This window comes from Gobio gobio, assembly GCF_949357685.1.
Source record: "Gobio gobio genome assembly, chromosome: 22".
NCBI classification, from domain to species: Eukaryota; Metazoa; Chordata; class Actinopteri; order Cypriniformes; family Gobionidae; genus Gobio; species Gobio gobio.
In genome coordinates this window covers 34871105-34893938 of record NC_137118.1, presented here as the reverse complement: position 1 = coordinate 34893938, position 22834 = coordinate 34871105, and the positions used below count along the sequence as shown (strand labels likewise).

The 22834-nt window shown below is 38.9% G+C and overlaps 1 protein-coding gene and 1 long non-coding RNA gene across 3 annotated transcripts in view; one reads left to right on the top strand and one right to left on the bottom strand.

Moving 5' to 3' along the window:
• serpinh1a (serpin peptidase inhibitor, clade H (heat shock protein 47), member 1a) overlaps nt 1-3719 on the bottom strand; it is a 290988-nt gene extending 287269 nt beyond the window's left edge. The window contains exon 1 of the mRNA XM_079804771.1: nt 3320-3719. The gene's annotated coding sequence lies outside the window, so the exon portion shown is untranslated. The remainder of the gene's footprint in view (nt 1-3319) is intronic.
• A 9171-nt stretch (nt 3720-12890) lies between these two features.
• The window catches only part of LOC307118911, a 55662-nt gene continuing 45718 nt past the window's right edge, over nt 12891-22834 (top strand). The window contains exon 1 of one of the 2 annotated variants that reach the window (XR_013815587.1): nt 12891-13374. This is a non-coding gene — a long non-coding RNA (uncharacterized lncRNA). The remainder of the gene's footprint in view (nt 13375-22834) is intronic. The other variant, XR_013815586.1, reaches the window with a different exon arrangement.

The window sequence follows — 22834 nt, the reverse complement described above, 5'->3', positions numbered from 1 at the left end:
TTTTTTGCGCACAAAAACTATTGTCGTCGCACCGTTAAATTATTGTAGAGTCACTGTGGTGAGATGGACTTTGTAACGACGTTTTAAGTGCCTTTTATGGGTCTTGGGAGTGTAAATGTACTGAATGCCAATGGAGGCCTATCTGAAGCCTTTCTCAGCCATCAGCTTTCAACAAAAATATCTTAATTTGTGTTCCGAAGATGAACGGAGGTCTTACAGGTGTCGAACGACATGAGGGTGAGTAATTAATGACAGCATTTTCATTTTTGGGTGAACTAACCCTTTAAAGAAGCAGCTGTCAAAAATGAAATGTTTAGTATAGCTACTTACATATCTCACACTTGACGTTGAGTTGCGCTGCTAAAATTCGCGCTCAGCCTCAGCAGCATCTGTGCGTACATAAAGCCTGCCTACTCTGATTTGATTGGTTTTCTCAAATATGTTGACATTTACGAGCGGTGACAGACCAATGAGGCTCAGATCAACGCACACACCTCTGCTTCTGACGTGCGCACTGTTCGACGCAACTGCGGATTGAAGAACACACTGATTAATGCAGATTAAAAGACGGGACGAAGCCGAAGCCTCCCGCCAGTTTCATATGTTATAAAGGTTAATCACACATTTTGTAGGGGTGCTGGGCAGAAGTGTAAATGGGCCTAGTGACGCCCATGTTTAAGGGATAAAATGAATGACAGAATTTTCATATTTGGGTGAACTAGCCCTTTAATTTAAGTTTCAAGTTTCAGTTTCAGTCTCAAGAAAAGCCAAGTCATCCCGGTATGTTTTTATGTTGTTATGAAAAATCGGGTAGTTTTAGCAATATAGCCGCAGGTGTATGGTGTATACAGTGTTATAATGAACTATATGCCTTTTTCTTCTCTAAACATTTAAGTATGCCATTTTGGTGATCAAAGAGTTTTAAGGATAAAATGATTGACTACAGGGGGACTTTAAGCTAGGGTGGCCATACATCCAGATTTTGTCCGGACAGTCAGGATTTTAAGCACCCTGTCCGGCGTCTGGCGCACCCTCAAGCCGGACACTCATTTGTCCTCCTTTTTGGACCTTTTTGAAAAGTTGCTAAAAAAAACCGTTCTAGAATCTTTATTGGGAAGCAGCAGCAAAGCGTCTAATGCCGTAAGATCTCTGGTCAAAACAAATGATTGGCTGAAAGCGGTGTCAAATAAATATCTGATATATCATTGGTTAAAAACATAAACAAGCCTCCACGACGTGCTGGCTACGTCATATCGTAACATTAACATAACACCTAATTTAATCCGGAATGGACAAAAGAACACAAATTTATATCAAAAAGCAGTAGAGACGCTTTTCATGGATTTGGCACTGTGCCAGATTATTTGTTTATTTATGTATTTATTTTATTTCCAGAAGTCTAAATGTTATGTTTTCAGGCACTGTGCACTTGGCAAGACAGGTTCATCTAAGTCACATTGTCTTGAATAAATACAAATACTGTGAACAAACACTTTTTTGCCTCTTACACATAGGTCTACTTCAAGATATATCGTTGATCAAATGGTCTGGCAATGAATAGAGTAGGCTATTTCAGAATCACTGTACCATGATACCATCGATATGATGGACAAAATTGTATTGTAGTTGCGAGTACACCAGAGTCCAATGCAATTATTCTTGCTTCACTAAATTTCGCAAAGTGTCCTCCTTTTTGGTATTATGGAAATGGCCACTCTACTTAAAGCTTGTGTGCTCAAAAAGGGAAAATGTGAAACAGTATCCTTCAAAAAGGTCTCTTCATTATAACAGATAAATAAAATAATGTTACGTAAAATTAAATGGTCAAAGGCTATTTGCACTGGACGTGCTGGTGTCGACTTCATCACCAGATGCAGTCATGTCCTCATCTCATATATAAAACACCTGCTATTCACAACTACCTGCTAATGCACTCACATTCATGTTGAGAGGTTTGTTGACAAGTTTGGCCGAGTAAGACTGTTAAAAAATATGGACGTAGTGTCCATGACGTCATCCATAGATTTCTGAAGAGCAGTTTTGAAGCGTAAAGTCGGCCGTTGCCATCTTGGAAGCACGTCACCACACGTCACTCCCGGATAACAGAAAATTGGCAAAGAGGCGGGACGTGGCTGGAGCTGAGGTGACATGATGACTAACAGACAGCAGACAAACGGCAATCCACCTGTCACTCATGGCCACTTTAAGGCTTTGTATAATGTAAACGAATGAGTTATAAAAATTAAAAAAATGCACTTCCCTCACAGTTGTCATGAAGGGCAAAATTAGCCGTATATACCAGGCTGTAAACATGTTTTTTTTTTTTTTTCGTAAAGTTGGGCATTTTAACAAGTGACTCAATGAGATTCTGCTCCCTTTTGAAGCCCGTCTCTTGCGGCCAGGCGATGAATTGCAGTTCACGATTTCCCACTTACATCAAATTAAATAGAGTAAAGATTATGCGTATTTGGCATGCTGTCCGGGGGAGGGCTCCGGGCTCTGAATTTTGGCCCGAACTCAGAGTACTGCTTGATTGTGTTTGTGGGGTGCACTGTAACATGTGTTCATGCTTCGTTTTTAAAAAAAAAATCATTATTTTTCATATATTTGACCTTTATTCTACACTGCTCTGTCCCTCCTTGTAAAACGATCTGATGCTTTCCGGGTTGTATGAAGCCAGTCCCTCAAAAATACGCGATGGGCTCAGATTGGTTAGCTGGCCCAGTGTGTTGTGATTCGCTAACCGCAGTGCACGTTTGTTGGAAACGTCACGCCCCTTCCCTTCACCGGTAGACTGTGCTTTGGTCAGTATTAGAAACAATGGCGTCAATAAAACCATACCAATCTGAGCCCGAATCAGACCCAGAACATTTTAGTGAAGATGATCGACCAGAACCTGTTCAGTCCTCAAGAGTAAAGACTGCGGATCTATAGTGATCGCTACTGAATGGCACTGTTACTTTTGTATTTTTAGAACGATTATAGCCAAATATCTGTCGCAAGAACTATTAACCCAAAACACTAAACACTGGCTTTACTAGTAAGTTAGCCAAATCACACACAGAACCATGTTTAGCAAGCCTGTAGATAAACAACACATAAAAGCTCTAATCAAAGAATCATTTACACTAATGCCAAGTTCGCTGTTGAGATTTTAACGTTAGTGTTTGTAACGATAGGTGTTCGTCGGATAACGTTAAGTATGAATGAGCATTTAACAGACTGGTTTGCAGAACAGTGTTGTCATCTGTTTACTTCCTTGCTACAATGTACAACCTATTACAGGAAAACACATCGATGAAAAATAAATCAGACTTACAGGTTGTGGCCCATAAACAGCTTCTGTTTGTAAATCCAGCTTTCAGGACAAAAAAAAACAAGCCGAGGGAGCCCCGCGCGCGTCGTGCATTCACACACTGGCAGTGTTTGTCTTATGCAGCTGACGTTGTGCAAATCCGGCATTGAACTTGCGAAGATGGAAGTTTTTCTCCGTGAGATGTGTTGCGGGAGCCCCGCACGCGCCTGTTTCCGTCTCAAACACTCGTGCATATAACATGCTGTATGTTAAACGCTCTGCAACGCAACCCTTGTCCCTATGAAGGCTGATCAAAGCAAGTACCCCAGACCTGCAATCCAGATGAATATAACAGCGTTTCCTCGGCATCGCGACAACAACACTCCAGCCTAACTATACCACAACAGCGCCGCGATACAAAATGGTGCCCCCGACCCCCCTATTTAATGTTCTCGGAGGAGGGGTTTATGTAAATATTGAGCCTGGTGATGTCACCAACCCTGGAGGAATGTGTGTAGTCGCCTACTGGCCGTTTGCTGTAGTTCTTAGAAATGGATTTCTTTAAAAGCAAATATCTCCCTTTGCTTTAAACTTTGAACGTTGTAACTTTGCAGATGTTGTTTATGCTCAAGCAGCAACATTACACGCTAGCTAAAGTTAGAATAGTGAAATCGTGGTTTACCACCCCTTTAATAAAACATCACTTTAAGTCACTATAAATTAACTACACCACATTTGCACAACTGCTAAACTTCAGACAAATATTTTAATCTTTATTTAAAATCTACAAGTAGAAAGGTTTGAGTCAGAATACTTGGAAAGTGGACCTGTTCGGCATGATGTTTATTGTCCCGACAGCCTCTGTAGTCCCATTTACTTGTTAGTGGAATAATACTGATTGGGGATTTTTTTTGTCATAAAATAAAATGTGAACATAACTTGAGCTTGTGCTACCAAAGACTATGGGCCCTATTTTAACGATCTAAGCGCATCCTCTAAGCAAGTGCACTTAGGGTGTGTCCGAATCCACTTTTGCTAGTTTAACGTTTGGAAAAATGGTCTAAAAGGGTTGTCCCTATTCTCTTAATGAGTAATGGCTGTGATTTGGGCATAACGTGTAATAGACCAATCAGAATCTCATCTCCCATTCCCTCCCATTCTCCCATATTAAAAGCCAGTTGCGTTCGTGCCATGGCGGATTCGCTATTTACATGACGGAATTTGCGAGCGGGAAAACTGAACGCTTCTCCAGAGAGGAATCCTTTTATTTTTAATATTTAAAAATGTTTGTGTGCTGCTGCGCATCCCTGTGTGTGTAATAAGCAAAGTGTACGCGCGTTTTGGTCCCGCCTATAGGCGCATATTACTAACGTGCCCTTTAAATAACAAAAAAAAGATTAGCGCTATCTAGATCTATTTCAGTTGCCTCAAAATAGCAACGTGCCAACAATGTGCCTGAACACACCTCGTTTTTAGACCAGCACACCCGAGTGCATTTGCTATTTAAACAACGTGGCACAGGACGTGAAAATGATAACTGCGTCAGGCTATAACTAGCCTGGCGCCGCATTTCGCCGGGTGTATGATAGGGCCCTTTATTTCAAGCATTTAAAGTCAGCATGAAACAGAAGTTGCGATTTGTTTTTTCTTCCCTATTGTGATGTATTGATGAGTGAAATGGCTTCTCGAACAAGAAAAAATGTAGGACAGTACTTAATTTTGTCTTTTGGATCGTTGTCATTTGCTAAACTGTGATGTCATGTGAGTGACAGGTTGTCCGGCCCTCGTGGCAGTAAACACGTCATCAGAGAAGAGATAAGGGCACATGAATTAAAAAAATAATAATGTTCTCAGATAAATCATTTATAATAAATACTGCAGTATTCCATAAATAATAAGAATCTGATTTCATTGTGACTTTAACCAAAAACCCATTAAAAAAACTATGCGAACGTGCTATGGCGAAAAAACTGTTTATTTTTTTCGTTTCGTTTCCGATTTTTTAAAACTTTCGCAGCGACAGAAAAGGCTTAAACCAATCGCATACAGGGAAACAAAGGTAACGAAATGTCCAGTCGATGTCATTAGCTATTCAATCAACATTAACCTTTGCCCACTGTAGGCTACAGACAACGATATAACATAACCTTTTGAGTTAAAACTCATTGATTTTTTTTCTAAACCTAATTGTGTCCGCGACTATGGAAAGTGAATGTGTTTCCGTCAGTAAGACTGTGGCACTTAAATGTTTACATTGTGACTCAACTGGAAACATAGCTGCTCCGGATGGATTGGTTCCTGAAGTGTGTGGTTTGTCTTGTCAGATGCGGCGCTACTGTCTCTCGAGTAGCTTTTCAAATTGTCCCAAGGACATTTGAAAGTAAGTACGGAACCGGCCATGATAAAGTTTTAGCTCCTGTACAAGATTAGCATACACTCCTTCAGACTCTGTTCTTTTAAGACTGGGTGCACCCAAAACCTTCTTTTCTGTCTTTTAAATAAAATGAAAAGTTCGTCTTCACTGAATAAGGAAGTGTCCGTGTTTTCTCAGCTGTCGCTGCGAATGTTTTGCGATGTTAGCGCTCTGAAATATCACAGATGTCGCAAATTTGTGTCGCGGCTGATGTGAATGGTTTTGAAACGAACTATTCGCACACGAAATATTCGCTTTTCCGTTATGCGTCCGGTGTGAAAGAGCCTTAGTTCTTGCAACACTGTATTTATTTTTTATTATTATTCATGCAAAAATAAATAAATTACTTTTTTGGTGGAAACGATCACCTTAAAAATTAGGCCTAAATGTTTTTGCTTGGCTCTTGATCTTCATCTTTAATCAACTCATCCATCTTTCTCAGCATTCGGTTTTGCAGCAGAAGTGTCATAGGTCCAACACAACCCCCAATTGTCTTATTTTGCTCCATAGCTGCAAATCTGGTGTTTTGTCATTAAAATTCTGTTTAGGTAGAATCTTAAGATTTGCTTAATGATCTCACTCTGAATCGGCAGTAAAAAAGAGAACAGACAAATATGGCCGCTCTATTGTCTTTTTTTGCTGCGCTGAGTCCCGTGAGATTGGCCGATTGTCGCAGCACACAGCGTTTGATTCACTGGCACAGTTAGTTTCTTTTGTTATTATTTTATTTCCGACTGTCCAGAATGATCTTTTCTGACAAAATTCAGGACCAGGAGCATAACCGTCTGCTAAAATATCCACGGTCCCTTGAGGCAGCCAGGGGCTGTTCTCTGAGAACCCGGTAGAAGAGGACATTCTGTTCAAAGCTATTCAACAGAGATATTTTTTGTTCAAGGGAGTTTTTTCCCTTCCTGAACTGAATATCAATCAACGGTCGCCTCTTTAGTGTGCTAAAGCTTGAGAAAAGAATCACGCCACCACTAGAAAAAAATAAATAAATAAAAGCACCAAAGAGCGAGAGCGAGAAAAATGAGGTGATATTGCCAGCCTTCGTGTTTAATGATGCTCTCTCCGAACTGCTGGCGTCTGAGTGTCAGAGACCGTGATTTTACCGCAAACACTGCAGCCCAGCGGGGTGCGTGGTTGTAGCGAGACGGGTCGGGACGGGGGCAGTCAGGTTGAGAGAGTTAGGGGGGCTCGGGGTGGTTTTGGGACCCTCTCAAGGTGCCTCTTCCATGGAAACGCAGCTGGCTGAACAAGATTCCCATCAGTCGACAAATAAGAGACAAGCTGGGCTCTGTCTCCGCACGGGCCACACTGTTACCAGGAGCCGACAGCCAATCGCGGCGCCCCAGTGGCCTCGTTTCGACAAATGGCTCTTTTCTGCGACCAATCACAGGCGAGTAAAATTGTGACATCACACGATAATGAATTAGACTCATCGTAAAGCTTTTCAAAGGCTGATTGGCTCTCTAAATGAGTGATTCTGCCTCAGGAGTCAGAGCGGCATCGCTGATGGAAGGCCATATCTCTTCACTATCTTTGTCCTGGTTATGGGATTGCACGGTTGGGGCCTTTTGATCGGTCCCCATGTTTCCCAGCTCTGCATTTGGCTTTATTGTGCATTAGTGCTGACCCTGACCAATCACTTTCAATCACCATAATTCTCTGATTACAGGAAATATGCCATGAGATGGATGAATGGCTCTTAGGTCATTTCAACCCTGGACGGGTTCCAGAGTTTCACTTACCTCTGACGTGCCGTCAATCTCTCTCTCTTTGTCTCTATCTTTCTGTCCCTTTCTCTCTCTCTCTTTTTCAGATGCATAGATGGCAATCGATTCTTCACTAAATGACACTAGAGACACTCTTTATATTGGCATCGGCCAATATCTCTGCCCATTGAGATATCTTTCCCTGTCAAGAGATATCTTGAAATATCTTTCCCCTTGGGTCAATTTCAAGTCTTTCATCTTCCTGAGTGAATAATGCGCCTTTTTCATGTTTTCAAAAAATGCTGAGTACTATTTAGAATAAATAATGTTAATTTCTGCAGTGTTGTGTATGTCGTTGAAACTTACATCAATCAACCACTACTGAACATCCTAGTTTATAAATATATCTTGACTTATATCTTGTCTAAACTATCAGCTAAAAATAATAAACCTTAAGCCATAAATCTCTACCTGATCTCTGCAAAACATCTGCTTTGAATAAATGTCAATGTATGTATCAATGTATGTCCATTTAATGTAGAAACTAGTACGCTTGGATAAAAAGGTAAATTTTTTGAGGCATAATTTCCAACTTTTTAACATAAAAGTAACTAAAAGATAGTTCTTTCTTCAGGTATTGGGTTTAATATAAGTTATTAAGACAATATCTGATCTGGTTGGATAAGTTGCCTGAACTTGTGTGATTTCTTGCTCCTTTTTGCACCTTGATGGTTAAACTTGTGTTGTTTCACGCTTGGTTTTAGGGATTTTCTTTTATAAATACTTGTCAAATGCTTGCATGGCATGTTAGTGAGCAAAGCTGTAACTTTTAGTGAGCTGCATCAGGGTTTCAGATCGCAGCTCTGCAGTCTGAATAACCCATATTTATATTATTCTGACAAATGCAGCAGAAAGTACCTCTGGCTGTTAATATTTTTGAAATTTTGGAATGAATGTATCTAGTCTTGCTGTCTAGAGGAGTGGAGCTGGAACATATATTAGATGATTATCTGAGTTGGTCCTTAGTTTATTTAGGCCTATTTTATATTAATTTTGGTCGTATCTTCAGATTTAAGTACAAATGGTATTGCATTTAATAATTATGGGGTGGTTTAAGTAGTCTGTTTGTTCGTTGTGGAGTATCATTTTCTCTCACATTTAAAATTTATAGATGCTTCATTCTAAAAGTCATCTCATTTAAAGGTGCAGTGTGTAATATTTAGGAGGATCTATTGACAGAAATGCAATATAATATAACTATGTTTTCAGTGGAGTATAAAGACCTTACATAATGAAACTTTATGTTTTTATTACCTTAGAATGAGCCATTTCTATCTACATACACCGCGGGTCCCCTTACAGTGAAGTCGCCATTTTACACCGCCATGTTTCTACAGTAGCCCTAAACGGACAAACTAGCTAGCGCTAGCTACTCTCTGCTGTCTCAGATGATGACATCTTTGTCCTGTGTCGGCCACTGTAGCTTTTCTATGTGCCAAGGCCGTAACCATGTCTTGAACATTGGGGGGACCAATTTTTTTAATTTTTATAAAGCATAAGGAAACAGAACAGTGAACGAAATTCTAGGTCTAATTCTAGGTGGGAAATAATCATTTTGGGACTATATAAATAATATTTACATTATTTTGCGTCAAATATATCATTAGTCTCGAGATTCTTCCCGTTAGTGAATAAATACATAGATCCGCTGTTAACATTTGAATTCCTTAGTGGTCTGGCGGTAGAATTTTTGTAACCCGTGTCGAAGGTTACAGGTTCTAATCCGCCCTCATATAGTTTTTATAGCAATTCGCAACCTCACCCTTAGATGTGCACTAAAATGTACACAGTGCACCTTTAATTGTCCACAATTCAACTTGTTTAACTGTTTTGATTCAATCTTTTTTGCCTCCGTTCTGTTTAATTGTCTCTAAGTTGGCCATGTATTTATTTACAACACTATTTCAAGTTACACCATGTGTTTAAAATGAGTTTTGTGCCATACAGTAAGTGCCAATTGACCTATCGGTAAGCCCCTCCCATCGAACGCAGATGAGCCAATGGCAGTTGAGTATCAGTTGCGCTGGGACCGGAACTCGGACATCTTTAGGTTTCAGCGCCATAGAGAAACATTGGAAAATCCGAAGCTGTCATCGGTTTGATGGTGTTTATACTACAAAAATGGTAAACGTCATGGCTGAGGTACTGTAACACTGATTCCAGGGATCCTGAAAGGATTTTCTGGTTGTCATACTCTCATTAAGTTACTATTAAAGTTAGTAATTCCCTGCTCAGGTACAAACCGACTAACTATAACTAACTGTTCTCATGCAACGGTGTAACGTTAGGTCAGAAACATGAAGGTCTACATTTCAGTGCATCTCTCCATATTAAACTGATTAAATGTGAATTTATGTAATCTTACCCTGCGGTACATGAACAGTGTTGATCCTGGATGTTCATCTGCGATCGTAACAAGGCTTCTCCCGTTTGCATTGAGATCTGTAAACCATCGCTTCCAAATTAATCTCTCACCATATTTATTTTATTTCTGTGAGTTTAGATATGTTTAAAGGTCTGCATTATCTGTCTTATAAGGAGGACTCCTATTTTGATGGGTGTTATAGTCAACGGGTAGTGAAAGGGAGAGCTCGCACGCAGTATATCGGAGTTGTTTTGCAGATACAAAGTTCACCAGTTATTAACTGCACCCCCGAAAAGCATAAGGTCGGTGTATATGTTTGTTTACTGTGAGTGTTTTTGTGTAATTTGCTGTGTATGTTAATGGTAATGCCACGGAGAAAGGGCTAGAGAGAGAGAGTTTTGTGAATGAGACGTTAATGCGCACTTATGCTTTGTTTGTTTGTTCAGCTCTTACGATGATTTTTTTTGAGGGAAAAACGATGTAATAAACTTCATAAACCATCAGTAAAGTTTGGCCATCATTCGGACGGGGTATACGCTACATTCTGTGTCCAAAAACATCTTGGGATAAGGTTTTCACACTGACAGCTGTACATTGTAAGATATAGCAACTCCGTTTGTTTGTCCGAGTTAGCAACAGTAACTAAGGGGGGCGGGGCTTACCGATAGGTCAATTTGAACGATTTGTCATATACGATATGTTCTGACTTCTGACGTTTTTATGAATATTCTTTTCTTCTTTTTTTTCTGCAGACACTTGGCGACGTGAGTGAAAAGATCCACAGCCTCGTTAGACATAATTTGAATTCTCCACATTCTCAGCTCGCCTCTCCTCGAGTGACCCGGCCAGCGTAGCAGCTGATATCTGGAGTTTAAGAGCTTCTGGAGAAGGTGACAAAAAACACTAAACACGTTTCCTCAACTGTTACGTTTTTACTAGTTCTGTTCATTTTATAGTTGACAATGAAATTGTGGCCCATCATAATTCTGTAATGTGCTGTATTTTTAAGTGGCAATATGCAGAACTTTTATCCATTGGAAAATTTTTGGATTTTGAAAAGCTATGTGGCTCTGTTCAGAACAGAATGCTAGCATGCTGAATACTGCACAGTATACTACATGCTGCCTACTTTATTTCTTTTCATTATTCCTCTAAACTTTTCAAACACTGGTAGGGTACAATGTAATCATGTGACCTCATCAAAATTGCACTCAAACAGTAGAGTATGGTGCTAGTAATGTCAAGGTCATGGGTTCGATACCCTGGAAATGCATGAACTTTTGAAATGTATACCTTGAATGCAATTGGATAAAAAATATATGTCAAATGCCAATGTAAATTGCATCGGTAACACTTTACAATAAGGTTTCATTAGTTAACATTAGTTAAAGGTGCACTATGTAACATTTTTGCAGTAAAATATCCAAAAACCACTAGGCCAGTGTTATATATTTTGTTCAGTTGAGTACTTACAATATCCCAAATGTTTCCAATGATTTGTAAATCGTGAGAAAATTGCTATTTTAACCAAGGAACCGAGACGTGTGAGGGAGTGGCCTGTCAATTGCGTCATATCTATGTTACCCTCGGTTTCTGCTTTTATTTTGCAGAAACGCTTTACTCTCACTGCAGTGTGCAACAATCATAGCAGCCGCTGAGCGAACGCACAGAGTAACGTCATAACATCATTTTCAACACACTCCGATGTATCTAATATGATAAACAGAGCTGCGTTACCTCATACTTATGACCGGAAAAGCGGAAATGGCGCCGGCGACTGTGGCATTATAAAAGTCCCTCTGCTCGCGAGGCGTGTGTTGCGTTCCTCTTATTAATAAATACCGTCTTATCGTCCAGCGGCCTTGCTCAGCTCCACTACACTCAGTCCTGCTCTGCTTCATACTACAGTAACGTTAATAATCGCATCCATGAACATGATTTCTGCCCGAGTCTTATCCCAATTCTTTTCCACCGGCTGTGAAGACCACATGTCCCAAGATTCTGCGCTCTTGGCGTCATCAAGCTACGCCTTTGTTTTGAATAGGCGACCTCTAGCGGATGGAAAAGTTACATAGTACACCTTTAACTACATTAGTTAAAATGAACTAATAATGAACTGCACTTATAAAGCATTTATTAATCTTTGTTAATGTTAATTTCAACATTAAACAAAATCTTGTTAACATTAGTTAATGCACTGTGAACTAACAGGAACAAACCATAAACAGCTGTATTTTTATTAACTAATGTTAACAAAGATGAACAAATACAGTAAAAAATGTACTGCTCATGGTTAGTTCATGTTAGTTAATACATTAACTAATGTTAACTAATGAAACCTTATTGTAAAGTGTTACCATTGCATCTTTATTTTCACCATGTGGCAAGTTATCATTTTTATCCAATTGTATGTACCTTTTGGCAGTCTGTTATTAAAATAATGCCAAGAAAGAGTTTAAAATTACAGCTGATATTACTTGCAGTTGATCTGTCACATTGGAAATTAAAGGTGTCGAGTACACTATATTCCGTGTGGTAAACAGCTTATTTTCACAAACATAAAGTGATAGGAGTAGTGTGGTAGTGCAGTATTCTGACTGGGGGCTGAAGAGGCAAGAGTACAAAAATAAGAGGGCTTGGAGAGGGCAATTTTCACAAAAAGAGAAATCATTCACAAAAAGAATGTATTAAGAAAGTAATGTTTGTTTTCATGTTGATTGTAATGTTTTATAGAAGTTATCAAAGAAGAGTGAAGCAAATTCATATATACACAAATATTTTAGGAAGGTTAATATTAGATATAATAATAATTGTCTCCTCTGGCTTCAGCAGTGCTGTACTTACTCTAGACACACATCTATTTAGTGGTTATGCCTGCTTAAACACACACACACACACACAGGCTCTCTTACACACACTTGCCGTGTCTGACCCCCAGGTCACGCTGAAGTGACTTTGTGCCCTGTTTGTAACTGGGCCTCTTTGAAAGCGGGCCTCGCATTCCTGCTCCCTCGGACGGGGGATGTCCTGCTTATTACCAGCGAGTAGGAAGTTTCTGCCGTTAGGGATTATGTGCCGTTTCCTCGCCCAGAAGCTTTCGGCTTGTCCCCTCCCACTCTTGAAAAAGCAGCGAGTCCACAAACTAGAAAACGGTGCGAACTAAATACCTGCCTCTCTGACCACCAGCCTCAGCCTTTCAGCCCCGCTCATCTGCGCTTGTGCGATTGCTGGGAGGAGGCATCCGCGTTCCGTCCGCTTTTGTGTGGTTGTACAGAAGTGCTGCGGTTGGGAGGAGGAGGAGGTGGAGGGGAACAGCTGCTCCCCACACAGAAGCCGGTTTCCTAGCCTGACAGGCAGCGAGAGGCAGCCAGCGCCGGGGCTGTTTTCCCGGGGGCCCTCGGGTTGGTTCGCCGGTCTCCGCAGCTCCGGCTAGGAGGGAGATTTTTATGGCGCTGGCGGCGAAACACGAAATGGACCAGAACAATTAGGATTCTTTCCTTCACAAGGCCGGGCGCTCGTGTTCAGCGTGAGTACTCTGCTTTTTTTTTTTTTTGTGCTAAAGTTGCATGGACACAAAAGGATCTTTACAGTCCTCGATGTTCTTTTTGTGCTGTTTTGTTTGGCTTCTCTCTGCCTTTCTGAACCGTCAAAAACTCAGTTTCCTGTGAGAAACAACTCGGGCAGTTTATCACTCGCGTTGAGCTGCAGGTTTTCGTGAAAAGGGAGCTTTGTGCTTTTCAATTGCAGCTGGGCTAAAGGGTCACGGCCAGAGGCATTGGTGCTGCGTGTGTATGTACATACCAAATACTGACTACGATCTGATAAAGACAAGTAATGATTGTAAATCCTCTGGTATTGCTTTTGGAAGTTATGGGACTCGACAGCATGCTTTGAACTTGGCAGAGAGTGAGAAACTTTGCGTAAACTGTTGGAGGGACTGTACGAAGAGCCACTCGCACTGTTACATACTTATGGCTGGGTTTTGAATCAGTGTTGCTTTCACACAGTATTTAAATAAATCTCTGAACTTTTTAGCCGGAATATGTTTCCGAGAGTAGCTTTAATTTTAAAGAAATGAAATATATTTTGTCTGAATATATATATATTTGATCTGAATCATATATGGAGGCCCTTTTGTTTACCTTTCTAAGTTACAGAGACTAAATAAATTGACAATATTTAGCTAAAATGGGCAATTCCAGCTCAACTTGTTAATTTATTCAGGAACTTTGGCAATAGATCAAATCTGCTTTATGTTGGAATATACAACATAAATAAATGTCTGCTTTATTTTCCAGCGTACTGTAAAAAAAGTATCTTTTGTTTGGTTATTTTCAGTCTGAAATCTGGTGGTTACCTTTTATTTTTTATACAAGCTGTCTGTCTGATGCTGGGGCACCTGTTCTTCCAAAGCCAAAGTCTTGTAAAATGTCTTTTTCTTTTAAGAAATGCCTCTGTTCACCTTTTTCTGTTGCCCCCTTAGACGACCTTGTGTCACAGGAATGAGATGTTTGGACAGGCATTATCGTACGGCTTTCTTTTCTAGAGTGCTGTTTCAAAGCACAGCCAGAGGCATGGAAAAGAGGGAATGCACAAAGAGAAAAAAGCAGGAGGACAAAAAGGCAAAGGAGTCGAGTAGTTTTAGCTTAGCTTGGGTTGTGGTGCTGCTTACACTTTCCAGGCCATTTTGTGTGTGCGTGTAAGGTGGGATATTGCAGTTTAGTTGTCAACTTAGAGAGAGAGAGAGAGAGAGAGAGAGAGAGAGAGGGGCCACCACTGAATCTAGTTCTCTATTTTAGGTATGTAGGTCACTATCCTCTGAAGTAGCAGATCTGCACACCTTCTTAATGAGGGCTTCTGAAGTCTTTGTGGCAGATGGTTTATTTTTGGCTCTTTGCTGTTCTATATTAAAGTTTCTTCAGGGCACATCAAGTTGATGGCCTGGCCTTTAAAAAACACAGAGATCTCGTCTCTGATCTTCTCTCCAGTACTCAATCTAGAACAATGTTCCATCTAATTTGAGGTTTATACAGAGGAAAACCTATTTCTATTGGGGGGACCTTTCCATCACCTCACATATACATATCTCTCAAATTTGCATTCTATATTTAATTTTACACAATTCTAGTTACCATATATAGTTTCCACATGATTTTTTTAGCAATATTTTAGGTTAAAATTGATATGAATGAAGTAGAGATTTAAGTCTCATTTAATATGATGCAATTAAAATAATTCAAAAATTGTTGAAAATCAATTTTAGATGTAGTATAGCATGTCACAGTATATAACGTCAGCTTTCTTTATCTATGTCCTTTTAAATCAATATCTAGTTATATATAGGCTAACTATAGCTATTTGATATTTATTGGTTACAGTATATAGTGACATTATTGTTTTTGTCTCTTTCTTGTTTTATCAGGATCACTTTTGAGTTGTGGTAATGTGATCTAAAAAAAAGATAAAGTGCATGACGGATGTGGCCTTCCGTATGTTTGGAAACAGTCATCACATTTTGCCATTTTATTTTGTACCGCTATGAACTTGACCTCTTCATACTGTACTTTTAAAGGATGCGGTCCTTGTCTCCTTTGTTCCCACACAATTTGTAATGACTATTTCAAGCTTAAATTAGACTGTGGAAACATCGTCCGTTTGTTTAGCTCTTGTTTTAAGTCGTTTGTCCACACAGTTTTGAGTCTGTGCTGGAGCTGCATCAGAAGTGGCGCAGCTTAGAGGGAACATTGGTTCAGCCCCTAATGAGCAGTGCTGCTCTTAACTTAGTGATTTTGACAGGAAGGAAAGGAACACTGTTATTTTGTGTGTGTGTTCTCATCACTCTGCTGCGGTTCTAACGGGCTAAAATGTGGATGCGTTCTTGCTCTCGGTTGACAGGCAGAACGCCGAGTGCCGAATGTGTTTAACTGCCTCGCAGGCTGTAAATTTGTCACACTGTCATTTGCCCGGAGGAGAGTGAAAACCGCAGTTTGCCACAGAGCTTTATGAGCTGTGTGTTTCCAGGTGCTGTGTGGTCAGACAGTTCTGGTGATCAGGATCCGGGCCTGAGACATGTTTTTCTGTGTATTCGGTTTCGTCAGAAGCTCATGTTATAAAGATCATTACTGGATGGGTCTGGATTGTGCAGTTAAAAACACTTTTTGGCCAACTTGTGGATAGAAACTCCACTGTCTTCAGATTAACTTTACTCTCTGTCATCTTATTTTATTTTTTTTAAATATTTTTTTTAGTTCATTATTCTTTTAGTTTTCATCATATTTTTTTCCATAACATGTAGATTATTTTAATTATTGTATATTATTTTAATGAAATAAAAGTAATTTTAGGCAGACTGTCCAGCTTGGATTCTTGGAGTTTTTTTTAAAGATATTAACTATTTAAGCGTCCATTTATTTATTTATAACAGTTTTGTTATGTTTTAAATATTGAGATGTATGAATTAATATTAGACTGATATCTATTTTTATCCAGCATTGGTTTAACTTAAAAATTCTGTTTAAAACATACAGTAAATCTTTCTCTCATTCCTTCAGGCTTTAGTTCATTAGTTTAGCTGGATTCTGACACTCCACAAATTATTAGTTTGACTACGGTTGTCAGTATAAAGGTTTCCAATCCCTGGTTTAATGTGATTTATAGAGGGAATCACACACACACACACACACACACACACACACACACACACACACACACAGGTTTTGTTATCGAGAAATGGCACTAAGAAGCTTTCTCTCTCTTTTTCTGTCTCTCTCTCTCTCTCTCTCTCACACACACACACACAGACACACTCTCGCTCTCACACACACACGCACACACACAATTTGTGTCCTGGAGAGCTATAAAAGAGATGATGTCATGTCTGAACTGGAGACTGTGTGTTTGCACTGATCCGTTTCTCATTCAGAACCATTGAATGGGCCAGATCGCTCTGAAAGAGGACCAAAAAAAGCCCTGAAATCCCCAACAGACAGCCTGAAAGTTCCCTATTCTAGTCAAATTTAATTTGACCAGGTTTTTTTGTACATTTAAGGGTTTATATACCTTTTCCAAGAGGATTTATTATTGTTGTAAGACTGAACAATAAAAGAATTAGAAATTTCACAATCCTTCAGAAAGCCTGTTAGCAATGATATTTTTCCTCTTCAGCTTGCAGGTAACCTATTTCAGCATTGAAAGGCGATATTTGAAATACATTTTTATCTTTTTCCACATATTCTACAAAGAATCTTGACAAACTGTTTGCGCAGGTGTGATGGTTGGGATTTGATTATACTGATATTTTAGTGACCTTTCAGAGTGTGTGCATGTTTTACAGAATAAACGAAACATATTGTGCTTGGTTAATGTTCACTACAGTCCCCTAGTTCATGTGACATCGCTTCCTACTTACTGGCAGGTGCATGGTGACAGGGCTCTAGAGGTGAAACTCATCTCCTTGCTTTTACGGCTGCCTTGTTTTGTCCTTGTTTACTTGTTAAATGTCCAGCAGTCTTTCATTCTTGCCTTTCTGATGTCCTAAAGGGACGGGGTGGGACTGCATTGAGAGCTACTCTTCATCAAGGGCTTTTGACTGCTGTCTGAAGAGAAGGGACTATTTCAGGCACAAAAGGCAAACACACATATTTAGTGTGAGACAAAGGCTGTCCTGGGCAGCTCAGTCAGGGGTTAAACTCTCCTTTTGTTTGCATGCAATTAGAAGATCACTAGTTTGTCTTGTCCTGTCATCAAGACTTTAAGGTGATACTCAAGAAACCTGGCAACAGCGTGTTTGGGACATAAATCATCACAAAATTCTAAATTAATTGATAAAAAATGCATTTGTAATTATTTAAGTAAAAATTTGAAATCGTTTTCACGAGAGTTAAGCACATTTTACCCCCTATTACTGTAGTTAAAAAAATTCTCATGACTATAATGTGAAAACAATAATGCCATATTTAAATTGTAAAATATTTATCGATCATGGTAGTTTTTGTTGTACTGCTTAATATTTTATTTTTAAATAAAAATAACTCCATGAAATGTATTTTTGAAATAAAGTCCTGTAAAAAAAAAAAAAAAGTATAATGGCTGGAACCTTTACAATAATAAGAATGTAGCTGTAAAATTTGCCTAATTGACATTAATTTAATGTCACAATGCAAAATATGATTTATTATCCTTTTGATTTTCTGGTGAAATGTCATTCATGTTTTCATGAGATTCATTCTCAAATACGAAGCTGCTGTAGATTTCAGAAGCAATCCGTCTCCTACATTTATATTTTCTTTCTTTTTCTCTATTACTGTACAACTATTGCTGTCTAACCTTTAATCTTCTTTCTTTTTTACCTTCTCTAGCTACAAACCTGACTTCTATCGAGTTATGAAAATGAGCATGCTAACAATGCTAACATCCTTCAAATGTCAAGTATATTTTAGATTTGAATTTTTGAGGGGGAAAAGAGAATTCCTCAAAATACAAAGGGATCCTCCCGTTCTAGGGCAGACACAGGGGAATGCATTGCCAAAGTGTGTGTGTGTGTGTGTGTGTGTGTATGTGTTGGACTAAAGCGCCCTTGAGAGGCAGGTTTAGAGGCAATAAAGGGAGATCTGGGAAGTGGAAACTCAATAGCGGCGGGGGCTTGTGTTGCTATTGTGCTCATGAAGTCTCCAGCATCTGTAGACAGCAGCCTGTGAAGTAATGAGTCGTCTAGGTTTATATTGACCGGTCTGGTGCGGTGGCCATGGGGACGATTACATTTGCTATTGAGAGTGAAAGGATTACACATCTAAAATAATTGAAATGCAGGGAATGAATAGATGGAGGTTGAAAATTAGGCCATCTCTCTGCTAACCAGGCTCCCTCCTTCTCCCTTTCAGATTTTTTTTTTTTCCCACCCTTACGTGACGTCTCAAGATTCAAGAACAGGACAGTGGAGATTTTAGCTGTTTTTCACCACAATTTCTAAAGTGCAGGTGTTTTACCAAAAAATGCACAACTGAACTGACTTATCGACAAAAAATGTCATTGTATATTAATTAAATTATATATTATGTTATTATATTATATTAGATTTTATTATATTAAATTACATTATATTGTATTATAAATTACATTATATTATATTAATTCATAGCAAGTAATTATGTTACTTAGGGCTGCACAATTATGATTAATATATTATTATATCATGATGTCATGATATAATAATATCATATATGATATAATAATATCAATAATGAATATCATGATGATTAAAATTGATTAATGAAATATAATTTTTGGTAACACTTTACACTAAGTTAGTTAACATTAGTTAATGTATTAACTATCATGAACTAACAATGAAAAATACATTTGTTACAGTATTTATTAGTCTTTGTTAACATTAGTTAATAAAGAATACAACTGATTATTGTTTGTTCACATTGCATTAACTAATGTTAACAAATTCAGCTTTTGAAAAAACAGTATTGAAATTAAAATCAACTTAGATTAATAAACGCTGTAGAAGTATTCTTAACCTATGTTAACAAATGTAGTTAACTAATGATAACTAATAAAACCTTATTGCAAAGTCTTACCAATTTTTTTAATAATTTGAAGATTGCAAGAACTAATGATAACTAATAAAACCTTATTGCAAAGTCTTACCAATTTTTTTAATAATTTGAAGATTGCAAAAAATGTCTGTGATTTGGTTATAGATATAAATAAACTATAATCACTACTTTTCATGATAGTTCATTGTGCCATCTGTAATCATAATTATTTATTTAATTAATTGTGCTGCCTTAATATCCTTTTATTAATTTTAAATGGCATGTACAAATTGCAGCTTTTGATCCGGTGAATGTGCCAATTGAATTTTTTCTCGTTTAATGATTCTCTGGCTTTACATTTTAAACTCGACTGAACAGAATTTGATTCCTCAGATGAAAAACCTCTCCACTAGGACGATACGCTAAGGCTTTCTATGTGAGTGGCAACCCGATCTGGGCCGGGACCGGCCTTCAGGGAGCGGGGTTGGGTCTCTGTTTACAGCCTCCGTGATTGGTTTCACTTACGGCCGGCCGGAGAGGCAAACATATGCGTGCGCTCGTGAGACAGAAAGCTCTTGAGGGGTCCGACGGAGCAGAGGGTGAGCGTAACACAGCTGAGGGATTCAGAAGTATGAACCAGAGCCGTCTGCCAGCAGCCGAGCGCGGTGAACTCTGTGCCCCGGTGTCGGGGGGGGAAGGAGGGGGGTGGGATGTGTCGGTCGAAATCCCCAGACCACTCTGTAATAAGATCAGACCTTAATGGTGGTCAGGGTATATTTGAGCTCGGGTCCATATTGGCTCTGTCTGGAGTGTCAGTTGCATAAGTCTGGGCTTTTGGGCAGCAGAGGTTTGAGTTTATCTTTGGAATAACCGAGCACTGATGTCATGTTGTTATTTTGTGTTTGTGTGCATTGTCGGATCTGTTCCACGTCAAGGTCAGCAGAAGATTCGACGTGGACAGAAACACAATCTCAGGCCTCTTTTCTTTTGGAACGGCATCTTTGGTTCAATCCACAAATGTTATTAATGTTCCTAGACCACAGAGCTGCCTTTGGGAGCTCTTTTAGTATGATTCAATTAGACATGCTTTGTGTTTCGGAATTCTTGATTGTATCTCACGTTGATTCGTTTGGTCTGCTGGTTACTTTCAGCGTTTTGATTACACATTCCAAACAGAATTATTCCACAGTTGTTTGTTACATGCCTAAAGTTCTAAAAAAGAAAAAATGTGAATAGTTTTATTTGATGTCATTGTTAAATTCTTAATTCTGATTGTTTGACATCTATTGCAAGGTTGACCCCCCCACACACACACACACACCTCTTCTTTTTTTATTAAACTGCATGGTTATGAAGTAATTCCAGATTTGTTAAATATATTAGTTGCAATATCACTTCACCCTTTATTCTCTCCAAACTGTTAATAATAATTAAAGATACCAGAAAAAGATCAAGAAACCGGTCATGCAAATTATTATTATTGTCATTATTAAAATTTCTTATAATATCTAATTTAATAAGCATAACAGTTTTAGCAGCTGAGTAAAAACTGAATGACTATTATAGTATTTGATAATGTGAGTTTAAGTCAATTATTCCTTACCTCACACCTTACAATTCAAGTAAATCAGGTCACTTTTGAGTCAATTTCAAAACATTCCTTAATTTTCATAAATTCTTCCTCCGTGTATATTTAATTAATTTTTTTTAGGTTGCTATTTTTTCTTCTCATTGCATAGATTAATTAACATGTACTTAGGTGCATTTTTATAGATGGAATCCAAAACGTGTTAACTGGAGGTAAAGAGAATGTTTGAAAGAGCCAAAAGAGTGATGATACATATGAAGCAGTAAATATTCTGATAGATACTGTATATAAGTATTTATATGAATATATCACAGATTTTACTGTTTTTGTTATAATTGCCATTCTTTTGAAAATTAAATAATGATGTGGCGTATGTCAGTAAATCAAAACAGAACACCTAAAATAGCTACACATATACATGTAAAATTGTCATATTGTCATATTGTTTTATATAAAACGTACGTTTTTTTTTCATATTTGTATACCTTTTTTCTTATGTATAGGTGCTTAAACACAAATTTCTTGCTATTGTTGTTTGAATTCTGTGGTGTGTGTGTGTGTGGTGTGTGTGTGTGTGTGTGTGTGTGTGTGTGTGTGTGTGTGTGTGTGTGTGTGTGTGTGTGTGTGTGTGTGTGTGTGTGTGTGTGTGTGTGTGTGTGTGTGTGTGTGTGTGTGTGTGTGTGTGTGTGTGTGTGTGTGTGTGTGTGTGTGTGTGTGTGTGTGTGTGTATGTGTGTGAGGTGTAGATCCTCACTGTAATGGCATTCAAGCAGCTTGTCATCTCTGTTTAATGTGGACCGATCCCGTCTTTCAGTTCTTCCTCTTTCCACTTGGTACCCCATCCTGCTCTGAATGACCTCAACTCCATGGATCCACCTTAAAGAGCTGAGGCTGTCTGTTTAGCTTTTTTTTTATCTCTCCATCCCAGTGTTTCCGGGTCTATGAGCGCAGACATGGCGTCACAGGAAATGAGGTGTGTTTCGTATAACCCGGACGAGCCCACCAGATCTGTGATGGTACAGCCTGGGCGGAATATTAATCTTGTGTGTTTGTGTTTGCACATGCGTGTGATCATGTGCGCACACGCGTGTGTGTGTGTGTGTGTGCATGGGTTGACAAGCTGCTCTGCTTGACATTGGGGTTGACCCGTGTGTGGCAGGCTTACATATGGCGGAGGTGTTGTTTAAGAGAGTGGGGGTTCAGGGGGTCTATTCTATATGAAGAGACACAAGGCAAAGAGGATTTTTTTTTTGGTTTCTTTCACTCTCGGTCCCTCTGTTGACTTCCACTCTGACAGGATCTTGCACTTTCAGGCGCTGATGTTATGAAGCATTCAGATGGTAATGAGGGCTGTGGGGAGGGGGAGAGGAGGGGCAGATTCTCACATAAACTTGATTTGTCCATGAATAGCAGCTTGTGTTTGTCCTGACCTCTCCACTGCGCGGAGACACCAACTACCCCGACCCGTTCAGATTCCCGGGACACACACACACACATTCTCTCTTTCTCTCCCTCACACACACATAGAGCTCAGCATTGTCAAAGAGAGACCACAATTGCCGTCTCTTAATATATTGTTTGTCTCATTTTTTTTTCATGTTTTGCAAGATCTGATCAGGATTCTTTTTTTTTTCTGCTTTCAATCCTCTTTTTGTGGTCTTAATTAATTGTATGCTTGTTTTGAACTGATCCCTTATGCTGACTGACAGTGGGGATTTAAAATAAAATAATAAAAGATTGTATACTATATACTTTTTCATATTAATTAAAATAAATTTGATTCTTTAAAAAATAATATTTTTTACATTTCACATAAAATGTTATATAATCGTATCGACTGACTGACAGTGAGACTAT